We start from the raw sequence: 8,613 nt of genomic DNA, 5'->3' as shown, positions 1-8,613 counted from the left end.
GAGTAAAATAGGAACTGAGTAAACATCTAACAAATGAAAAATGACATTGAACTTGATTGTTTTCTTAAACTTTTTTAAGCTATTGTCTCCATCCAACTTTTTGTCATACTAATGAAGAAGAAATGAAGAAGAAAAATCTGATATTATGCAAAAAAAGGCAAAGAGAAATAATAATGGAATCATTAATGTGTCCGTTTTTTGCGCATATAGAAATCGATAAAGGGAGTATCGAGTAAGAGATAAACAGTGCTTTTATAACACTAATATAGGCTAAACAAATTCTTAAATCATAACACAAAAACTCATGAGACACACATTCAAATTACTGAGAATCGCTTCAGCTAAAAGACAACAGCTGTGAGAAGAACCTGCGTATCAAGTGATCATATTATGACTCAAATTTTGCGCAAAGAAGGGAAACAGAATACAAGCCATGTGTGTGTGTCCATGTACTTTTTAACACTTCAACAGCTGCAAGAACGGTCGTAAAAATAAAATCTTAAATCTCAAAACCAAATGTTCATACCAGTGTGTGACTGCATTCTCAAATGTCTGCTGTATAGAAGCACACACACTTTATTTGAATTCACCAGTGTTTGTGGCTGGTTTAGTGTTTAGACACACAAAGCATCAGACTAATCCATGTGGAGTCTCAGAAACCTTACACGAAAACCAAACACATTCTAAAATGTCATATTCCCATTGAAACAGGGCTGTATTTCTCAAAAGCATTGTGAGCTAAGTTGATCTTAGAGACCATTGGTGGTAATAATGATGGTTTTACATATGCACTTAAGCTTACATTGCTTTTGGACAACTCAGCCGTCTGTGTTTATGACTAATATCACCTTCAGCATTGAGATCTCATTTTTACCCATTTCATTTGAGGCAAGATATATAAGAGTCTTCTGAAAGAGTACTGAATCTCCTGATCAAAACACAGGTGTCAAAGCAGAGAGAAACAACTGTGTATATGTAAGAAGATGCATATATGTAAAATAACATGATCATCAACATTAAACATCAAAACTGCCTAATGTTACTAATTTAAATGTCAACCCAGGACAAGCGATTTTCAAGTAAGAGTAGGCACGGCCATTTGTAATTTTAATGTGTCTGACTTCCAGTGTCATTCGTTTCCAGTTACTTTTAGCTGTATAAAAAATCTTGTTATGCTGATTGATATTGAGTATTGAAGGTGACACCACACAACATCACTAGGCCAACCGGCAGTTATCACACTGGTTCCCTCAACAAAATCCCAACAACTTTTTCATAGGCTTTTAGATTATAACAAGCTCTGATCAACAGTTTACTTACACGTTTGGTCCATCAAGATCACAGATGAACACAATTTTTATGAATTTTTAAGCCTAATGCAGTCACCAAAAGTAAAAAGCTGGTACACTCTAAAAAATGCTGGGTTAAAAACAACCCAAGTTGGGTTGAAACTGCACCGACCCAACAATTGGGTTGTTTTAACCCAATGGTTGAGTTGTTTTAACCCAGTGGTTGGGTTAAATGTTGCTTAAGACAACCCAATTGCTGGGTAAGAACAACTCAACCATTGGGTTAAAACAACCCAATTGTTGGGTCGGTCCAGTTTCAACCCAACTTGGGTTGTTTTTAACCCAGCATTTTTTAGAGTGTATGATTTATAACGGACCCACAAATTCAATGTCTAAACTTCCAACAACTCGTTCAGTTTTTATCTAGAATAGTTTATAGTTCATAATAGAATAGTTTATACAAGGTCAATTAGAAGCATAATGTGGCTGTAAAGTGAACTGAGCTTTCTTGTTCGGCTTGATGACGACCAACAGCCTCTGTATTCCCAATTGTTAAGCCACTTGTTAGCAACTTCCTTTTTCAAGACACATAACAGATTAAAAAAGTATGAGTGGGCGGGGTAATACTTGTCACGTTTGTTTTTAGGTTTTGGTCTGGTTTGGTCTTTTATTTTGTAATTCTTAAAGTGTTATGTTTGTCATTTGCTTCCATTTATAAGCATGCTATCCAGAAAATTATTTTAGTTTTATTTAGTAACTTTCAGGAGGGTGTACTCGTTTTTGCAACGCAACATTTTATCACTTTGAAAAGAAAATCTTATTTTCTTGAATAATTTTGACATGCTTCTTTGGTAATTGATCAAGGAGACTTCCTGAAACATTAAATCACTAAACAACTGTAACATGACGTCTTCTTGTAATTGCTGAATTGGTTAAGTTTCAGAGGGGGTATTTATTTTCAACAAAAAAAGAAACAAAAGAAGGAAATACAATGATGTTGGATGACTTTAAAGTTGAAGATGGAGTGTTTTTTGGTAAAGGGCAAGTCCTTGCACGTTCGCTTCTGCCTATGTCTAGTGTGATGTTTTCATCAGGGAATTTCAGTTAAAGTATATACATTTTTTAAATTAACGATTAATAAGTAAGATTAATAAGTTTCACTAAATAAGACCCTATTTCTCATTTGGGATTGAGCAGAGCTATCTGAAGCCCTTCGAAACAGCAGTGATTTGGACCTTCAACATGTTGGTTGCAATGGAAGTAAATGGTGGGGAGAAGAGAAAAATATTTTCTCTTCAACTGAAGAAAGAAAGAAAGAAAGAAAGAAAGAAAGAAAGAAAGAAAGAAAGAAAGAAAGAAAGAAAGAAAGAAAGAAAGAAAGAAAGAAAGAAAGAAAGAAAGAAAGAAAACAAACAAACAAACAAACAAACAAACAAACAAACCCCTTGAATGAGATGGGGGTGAGTAAAATATCAGGACATTTTCATTTTGAAGTAAAATCCTTTAATGAATTTTTTTTGTGTATTGTATTGTTAAAACAGACTGTCCCCATTCTTCACTAAGACCTAAATATGGACGCATTCTAATAGATGTATTGTAAATCAGCAGAGAACATTTTTGACATAGAACCTTCCTAGGTGCTCTTGGAATGGTCAGGCGTTGAGGAAATATATTTGTTGTAGACACATTGAGGGATCAAGTGATAGGCTACGTATGTGTGCTATCATGTAAACCATGTGGGAAGATATATTGTCTTAAAACATCACATGAGCCATATGGCCACAGCTGAGGACATAGAATCTTAATTCCTCTCACCATTCCCACAACTTCACAGCACTTCCGAATCCTTGTAGCATTCCAAGCCCCTGCCATTGTGAAAACATGATTCTAAAATTCTTGTTTGATTTGCCCCCTGTCTCAGTATGGACTGGGTTTAACAGTTGGGTTTTCAGGTCTTAAATAAGGTTTCCAAATAGCCATTTGTGTTAGGAACTGATTTTTATTTTATTTTAGCAGAACATAATGTGTTAGTTTATCTAGGCATGCATCTTTCTTCATGATTAATAAATAATATACTCTACATGTGTCTGAATATGTTTGCCCGGCCATGCATATGGGCCGGGAAGAATGGCCTGTGTTTGAACATCCTGCTTATCTAAACTCTGAGGAGGGGCAGTTATTCTGGTGTAGTGTCTGTTTGAATCTACAAAAATAAAAATCATCACTATATTAATAATAACTAAGGCAGCTGTTAAATGTGCTGCACATATGCAATCACTTGCCAGAGAAGCCATTTGCCAAGGTTAGTGGGTTAGAGCTCACAAGCCCTACAAGCCTCAGTGATACTGACACACATTGGTAACACCCTGTAAATAACCCTTATTAGAGACACCCACAAAGTCAATGGCTAAATTTAACTAAACTGTCAATATATAGACACACCATTGTGTATGAAAACATGTGGGGTTATGCCTTAAAACCTAGTTTGACAGATTGACAGCTATCATTTAATGAGCAATTCAGCATGGAAAGCATTGTGAGGTCGGGAGTCAATGCTTTTCAGTCTGTATTTCATTCTGAATATCAGAGAAAATTAAGCATTTTTTTAACCATTGCACAATTTAAAAGATGGGCAAAAATACTGCAATGCAAGATATTGTTTACAGCTATAGGTAAACTTAAAGGTGCCCTAGAATGAAAAATAAGAATTAATTAAGCATGGCCTATAGTTGAATAACAAGCGTTCAGTACATGGACATCACATACAGTGAGTCTCAAACACCATTATTTCCTCCTTCATATGTAAATCTTGTTTGTGAAAAACACCACGGAAAAACAGGCGATTCTCTGCATACCCTTCCCACTGAACAAAACTGTCAACAGGCATGTTTATCTATAACCTGATACCACAACAATTTAATTAAAAGTTGTTTGTTTGCTCGGCCCATTTCACGGACAGTTTTTCTAACCTGGTAAATAGCAGACTTTGCTCAGCGTTTGATACTGGAGAAGCGGCAATTCAAACTATATCCCCGCGAGCAGTAAGTGATTTTATCTATTGACTGTATAAACAATTTTGGATTAAACTTGAAGTTTCTTAGTGAGACAACATAATAATATCTCCTGTGTTGACTAGATCCAACGCAAGATGCTAGTACAGCAACAATAGGAAACTCCAAGTAGTATACATCAGTATAACAAATGTCAAAGTTAATATTATTTCCTGTCATACAAATCTACAAAATACAACCGTAGATACATATGGCAATTCCTTTTGTCGGATAGAATTATATTTTTGCCTATAGGCTATTTTCATCAACAACACAACTCAGCAGCTAACTATGTTAGTTTAGTTGCTTACAGATCGCTCACTCGATCCTTCTAGCTAAAATAGTCTGACAAGCCAGACCCACATCAAGATGTTTGGTCTGGAAACTCAGCATTGACGGGGCTCAATCCGAGGGGCGGATAAACGGTTGTCTTTCAAACTCCCTCTGCACGCGATAGGATAGCGCTGCAACCAACCAGAGCAACGAAGGTGAAGCAGAGCTTGTTGATAGATTAAACATTCGCCGTATCCGGTCGACAAAACTCTGATCACATCTTCCCTTCTTAAGAATGACTTCAGTGCCGTTCTTTGTTCTTTTCTCAGAGAAAAGCTTAACTCCAAGTCTTCCAGAGTCGCGGTCAAAGCTGATTCGAAAGGCCGCCGTTCGCCAGTTTCTGTGATTACTAGTAGCACGCAAGCGCAACTCGGCCGTCATTATGATTAGCCCCGCCCACCGACTCTATACACGATGTGATTAGCCCAACCAGAGTTTGGCTTTTACAGCTCAGATGTGTATTGAGAGTTACTGCTGGATCTGTCTGCTGCTTTTGACACAGTTCACCACCAGATCCTCCTGTCAACACTTAAGAGGACGGGGATCTCAGGATCTGCTCTCCAGTGGTTCAGGTCTTACCTCTCTGGTAGGTCCTACAGGGTGTCCTGGAGAGGTGAAGTGTCTAAGTCTCATAATCTAGCTACTGGGGTTCCACAGGGCTCAGTCCTTGGACCACTTCTCTTCTCCATCTACATGTCATCATTAGGTTCTGTCATTCAGAAACACGGCTTCTCCTATCACTGCTATGCGGATGACACTCAACTCTACTTTTCATTTCAACCAGATGATCCTACAGTCAGTGTTCGTATCGCTGCCTGTCTGACAGACATTTCTGACTGGATGAAAGAGCATCATCTTAAACTCAATCTTGCTAAGACAGAATTAATTGTTTTCTCAACCAACCCAGCACTTCATCAAAATTTCTCCATTCAGCTTGGTTCATCGACCATAACTCCATCAAGGACAGCAAGAAACCTTGGAGTTGTGATTGATGACCAGTTAAACTTCACTGACCACATTACTGCAACAGCCCGGTCCTGCAGATTTGCTTTATACAACATTAGAAAGATTAGACCCTTCCTATCAGAACAGGCTGCACAACTCCTGGTTCAAGCTCTTGTTCTCTCCAGACTGGATTATTGTAATGCTCTTCTGGCTGGGCTTCCAGCATGCACTATCAAACCCTTGCAGCTGATCCAGAATGCAGCGGCGAGAGTGGTCTTTAATGAGCCGAAGAGAACGCATGTTACGCCTCTCTTCATCAAACTGCACTGGTTGCCAATGGCTGCTCGCATCAAATTCAAGGCACTAGTTATCGCCTACAAAACAACCTCTGGCTCTGCACCAATATACCTAAATTCACTTGCTCAGACTTACACACCCTCCAGAAGCTTGCGTTCTGCGAGCGAGCGGCGCCTCGTGGTTCCATCCCAAAGAGGCATGAAATCGCTCTCACGGACATTTTCCTGGACCGTTCCCACCTGGTGAAATGACCTGCCGATCTCAATTCGTGCTGCCGAGTCTGTAGCCATTCTTAAAAAACTTCTTAAGACACATCTTTTCCATTTGCACTTGACCAATACAGAATAGCACTTACTGATCACCACAGCAACGACCAAAAGCGCACACTCCTGGATCATATCGACGTCTCTCATCCGGATTTGTGCCTTCAGGCGGGTATGTTACATAGTTATCATAACTATCAGAATCCAGTGTTCTGTATATTGCGTACGTGAGTTTTTTGTTGTAGATGGCTATTGCTGCGCGTTTAGCTAGAATACAAAACCAACCCATTGGGCCACTGAATCTGCATTAACGACAACAGCTGGGGCAACAGCCTTAGTCCTAATGGGTTGTAGCTATCTTAGCTATCAAAATCCAGTGTTCGGCACTTTGCGGACGTGAGTTTTTGTTGTAGATGTCTGTCTTTAAAAAAAAAAAAAAAAATTGTTGTGTATTGTGCTAATTAATTGAGATTTCTTACAGCTCTTACAGGTTTTTTGCCTTGTCTGTTCCGTTGCTTCTATTACTCTCCCCTTTTTTGTAAGTCGCTTTGGATAAAAGCGTCTGCTAAATGATTAAATGTAAATGTAAATGTACTAGACGAAACGCGTGGCAGATTAGATTTGCTGCCGCTAGGGAGCATCTAGATTTCTAGGCTAAATATCTCCACCACTTGAGTTGAAACGGTAGTAATTTGACAAGGCATTGTCAATTTGTTAAAAAAAATAAAAAACTGTAGGCTACTGTACTGTACAAACAACATATTTGTGTGCTGACGTTAGCCAGTTCACCGTTTAGAGTTTGTGATTCAAAGTTAAGAAGCTATCCTTGTAAAAATCAAACGGTGACGCATTAAAGTGATTAAAATGTTTTTAAAATGCAAAAAACAAAGTTGTGACTGCTGACGATATGAGTTAATGTGTAAAGTTAATGTTTTTTGCTAGTTCACATGTAGGCTGAAGTTATAGTTCTGACGTTACGTTTTGCAGGTCTTACTGAAGGTTAAGGCCCCGTCCACACGGAGACGCGTTTAGCTGTATACAGCTGTATAGCTGTATGCTGATTGTACCGTATCAGCGTTTCGTCCACACGGATCCGGCGTTTTAGAAGCATGCATCCAATATTTTTCGAAACCGGGTCCCAAAGCGGATAAGTGTGTACAGCGAATCCGTATATTTTCTGAAACGGTGATGTCATCACACTACGTCCAGCACGGTGAAAGAGGTAAGGGATACAACTACGGGCACTGGGCATGAGCACATCAATATCGCGTCATTTAATTAACGTATCTGCATACCTGTAAGGTTATGTTTTGGGTTGGGGTAGTTGCAGGCATTAATAAAACAAATCTGTTAAGTAGCAAATGAATTTATTGTTATTTTATTGTGAGATTTTTTCTCACCTCCGACCACTGCTATACCCCTGCTAGCCACAACTCTTCTTCTCTGTTTTTAGTGTATTACTGTGGCAGAATTACAGCGCCACACACTGGCCTGGCATGCAAAGTACATCGTTTTTAGTCCGTTTTTGTAATCTCGTGTGAACGCAGATATTTCTTGAAACGAGGGGAAAAAAAGATCGGATTGGGAAAGCGCTGGCTTCGTGTGGACAGGGCCTAAGACTAAACTCACCACTCAAAAAAGTCAATTTCCAATCTCAAAACAATTGGTTGTTCCTTAAAATCTTTATCATCATCAGAAACAGCATCAAACATAAGGTTGTATGCATAATCTCTAAATGATTGACAGTATATGGTAGATGTTTTTCTGTCACTGAACTGAACCGTAGTAAAACAGCCAATCAGAGCCGAACTCCACATTAATATTCATGACCCTTCCAAATAAGGCAAAAACAGAGCATTACATCCTAGGGAAAATTTCTGGGGTTGTAAATGGACCTGTAAACCCGTATCTGGACAATTATGTCACAGACATACCCCATATATGTAGATATCAGAGAACAATTTAAAATATAGTTTCAACTCATTCTAGGGCACCTTTAAAATTTGCTTTTCTTTTGTTTTTGTTTTTTACATGAACAGCTGTTTCATAAAAGATTTTAACACCACCACTCAATTTACACTATAGCCTACTATTAATAGGCATAAGAGCAGGGTTGTATGAAAGATTTGTAGCACAGGCCACACAATGTATAAAACGTCTGTGACCTAAATGTCTGTTAAAAAAGAAAAGAAAAAAAACTACAAAACGAAGTATTTAAGAATCAATAAATTATTATTATTAATATTTTTTTAGTTTTTTTTTTTAACGGAAAACCAAAGGTCTAAGGTTTTATTATCAAATATTAAATTATGACCAAAAAATGACAATGTAAGAGTCAAGAACTCTGTAAAATCTGCTCCAGAACATCCCAAAGAATGAATTTAAGGTCTGGATTCATGTGGTGCCAATTCTTCATGCTGCCTCCAAATCATTCTT

The sequence above is a fragment of the Pseudorasbora parva genome, chromosome 10 (assembly GCF_024679245.1).
Source record: "Pseudorasbora parva isolate DD20220531a chromosome 10, ASM2467924v1, whole genome shotgun sequence".
Taxonomy (NCBI): Eukaryota; Metazoa; Chordata; class Actinopteri; order Cypriniformes; family Gobionidae; genus Pseudorasbora; species Pseudorasbora parva.
This window is presented reverse-complemented; position numbering follows the sequence as displayed.